The sequence below is a fragment of the Girardinichthys multiradiatus genome, chromosome 23 (assembly GCF_021462225.1).
Source record: "Girardinichthys multiradiatus isolate DD_20200921_A chromosome 23, DD_fGirMul_XY1, whole genome shotgun sequence".
In the NCBI taxonomy this organism is placed as follows: domain Eukaryota; kingdom Metazoa; phylum Chordata; class Actinopteri; order Cyprinodontiformes; family Goodeidae; genus Girardinichthys; species Girardinichthys multiradiatus.
In genome coordinates this window covers 34,078,174-34,081,619 of record NC_061815.1, presented here as the reverse complement: position 1 = coordinate 34,081,619, position 3,446 = coordinate 34,078,174, and the positions used below count along the sequence as shown (strand labels likewise).

The window sequence follows — 3,446 nt, the reverse complement described above, 5'->3', positions numbered from 1 at the left end:
TACAATGTCTGCCACTAAAGTTAACCTGAAATGTTTCACTGCCAAAGACATTACAACACTCTTGATTCTTGATATCAGATAACAAAAACTTGGCAGTATTTGTACACAAAATATCTCTTTTAATATTTCAGATCTATTTTGTTTGATGAATGTGTCCCAGTGGAAATTAATGACCCTGATAAAAAATGTATGTCTATGTAAATATTTTTAAACCTCCAAACTAAAACAGAGGAATGGAAATTTTATAAAACCACTTCCAAGCTTCTCCTCGGTTTAGAGCATATTAACTTGACAAAACAATATAACAGAAAATACTTTATTAATGTTACATTTGATTGCAATGTTTCTGAGAAGGATCTTAAGTTTGTTTACTTTTATAAACAGTCTCTTGGATACATGATTGAAACAGTAGGTAGTGTATTTCTTGGTAAACCAACGATAAGTGAAAAATTTAAAGACTCCCGCTTTGCATTAACAGCAGAGGGGTCTCCTTATAAACTCACTATATCAAATGTCAGTAAAAAGGATGAAGCAACATATTTATGTCACACTGGGACAACATATTCACAGAAGTTCATCAATGAGACATTGTTAGTTGTGAAAGGTAAGATGCAGTTTGTTGGCTGTTAGTTTCACTCACAATTGTTGACTTTTTATTGACACTATGTTGGGTATCAGTGTTATTTACCATGTTTTTATTAACCATTCAGATCATAAACAGCAGAATTCTCTCTACTTGGAACAACACCCAAAGACTGAGTTGGTTCAGCAGGGAGAGACTGTAACTCTCCAGTGTTCACTTCTCTCCAAGAACAAAGAAAAAGTTCAGTGCCCAACTAAACCCAGTATGTACTGGTTCAGAACTGAATCAGAACGATTTGATCCAGGCATTATTTACACTCAGAGGAACATCAGCGACAAAGATTTGGAAAGAAGCTGCTCCTACAGTTTATCTGTACGAGACTCATCTGATGCTGGACTTTACTACAGCGCTGTGGTCACATGTGGATCAATCCTCTTTGGTGAAGGAACCAAAGTGGAGACAAGTATGTGTCATAATTTTGATTTATTTTTCAATACATTTATTTTGGTTAAAAAAACTAAACTATGGGAAGATGGACCTAAATATAATGGAATTTGGGAATGTTGGAAATGTTTAGAAAAGCAAAAATGTCCTCTAGGCATCATTCATTTTATATAGTTATCAACACCTGTAGAATCAAATAAACAGCCAGAGTTTGTAGAAACCCTGGGCTTATTTATTAGTTAGTTGGTCAGCAGGCAACATTCTAAATAATGCATGAATATACATAAAAATATTATACAATACATTAAAAACCGTGTTTTGAATTTTCTGGTAATATTAAACCCAGACGTATTTGAATGAAATAGCTGCCTTTTATGTTTTCTATCTATGATAACAGAGTTTGATCACATTTCTATATAACATCCCTAAAACCTATTTTTGAGTTAAGAAGTTCTTGTTTATTGTGCAGGATTAGAGTACCTAGAGTTCTACCCAGCATAACTGTAATGTTCATTTGCAAACAATGTCACTCAATAGAAGTTCATAAAAAAATACAAAATGTGCCTTTCCTGATTTTTTTTAATTTTATTTAGGACAAGATGGTAACATCCTTGCCATTGCACTTGGAGGACTGTTGGCCTGCTGTGTTATTGTTGTAGTCCTGCTAATTTTCTACATTAAACAAAAAATAAATTATGAACAAAGCAAAGGTGAGTTTTACATATTCAGATACAAACAGTGTAGATCCTTTAAAATTAATTATACATTTGATGTTGCTTTTAAAAATTGTTTATGTTAAAAATTATAATCAAAATCTCTGCTTTTTTGACATGCAAATGCTATGTGTGCAACACTGCACCATCCCCACCATGAAGCATGTGGTGACAGTATCATGCTGTGGGAGTACTTTCTTCAGTGGTAGCAGTGCCACACTTTTCAGATTTTAATTTAAATCAAATTTGTATTCTTTTATTTTCATTACACAGTTACACGAACAGGCCACAGCAGGTTCAAATTGTTTGAAGGTGCCAACAGGCGTGTGTGTGTGTGTGGGGTGGGGCCTTAAAATATAGGGCATTCATCATGCTAAAGAAAATGCTAAACAAAAACATCCTAATAACATACAATGAAGTGTGTAATATATTGTATCTCTCCTTCACAGGTTTAACTTATTTTTGGTCATGTTGGATTTTTCCATGTCAGTGAGCTTAATTGCTTAATAGATTTTCTACAACACAAGATAAAACAAAAAATTATAATCCTTCACTGCACAGAAAACTAACAATATAAAAAGAGGAAACATATGGAAATAATTATTTAGAGTTGTTGTTCTTTAAAGGTCAAACTGGTGTTCCCAGTCCAGTGGAGGATGACAAATCAAGAATTGTTCAGTTAAGAAACTTGGTAAATATATCTCAAATATTTCACTACTTGTCCTGTAGACATCACAATAGATTAAAATGTTTCGTCTTTTGCAGGATGGTGAAGCAGTAGAAGCAAACTATGCATCGGTGCAAACCAGGGTTAGAAGACCCAATGAGAAGAGACAGCAGCGACAAGAATGTGTTTACTCTGCAGTCAGATCAGATGATCACCAAAAGCTCTCTTCACTCTAATTATAACACCACTCTTACATTTGTTGCACAAATGTAAGAGTGTAACAAAAACAATTTTAACTTTTGTTGCATCTTCACTGTTTTTTTTTCAAGCACAACTTGTATTTTCTTCAATCATTTTGTAGTATCAGTCTATTGTAACTGACAAAAACAACAGCTGTTTTGCTTTCTTTTAGAACACACTAAATAATGTATTTTAACATAAATTAATAGAATTGTACAGAATTGTAAATTATATCCACAAACTGTTAAAGAATAGAAGCTGAAATGTCATTGCAACAGATTTCTGATATAAAAGTTATTTTCAAACAAACGTTCTTTATGAAGACGGAATAAACTTATATTAAAAATTAAGTCTTGATGAGTTGTTTTTTTTTTTTTTTGCCTTTTTATTGACAATACATATGCAGATTGAGTGTTCTCCCAAACATCACCATTATTTTTGTGTTAACTACTATTTTGACTACTACCACTACAACTACCTTCCAGTAGGTTTTTTTACATATTGTGAAAGGTATCATAATATTAGAGGACCATTAATGGTGATGCAAAAACTGTAAAAAGGCCAAACATTGTGTGCTATATTTACAGTATATTTACAAATTATTAAAAAAAGTGATTTGAAAATGTTCAAACAAGGTTTTAGTTGCAAGACAAATTGCAAATGATGAACACTGATGTAAATCAAAATTCATTAACACAAGGAATCTCTTTTATTCTATCTTAACATGAACAGGTATGCTTTGAGAAAGTATGTGAACCAGCCAAGACTGTCCCATAGTAGGCCCAAATGCTGAGAAAAC

The 3,446-nt window shown here is 32.7% G+C and overlaps 1 long non-coding RNA gene across 1 annotated transcript; it reads left to right on the top strand.

Annotated features, from left to right (window-relative positions):
- The first annotated feature begins 823 nt into the window (after positions 1-823).
- Positions 824-2,810, top strand: LOC124859769. Its single transcript, XR_007036180.1, has 3 exons — positions 824-1,046; positions 1,621-2,431; positions 2,506-2,810. It is a non-coding gene; the product is annotated as an uncharacterized LOC124859769 (long non-coding RNA).
- The last annotated feature ends 636 nt before the right edge of the window (positions 2,811-3,446 follow it).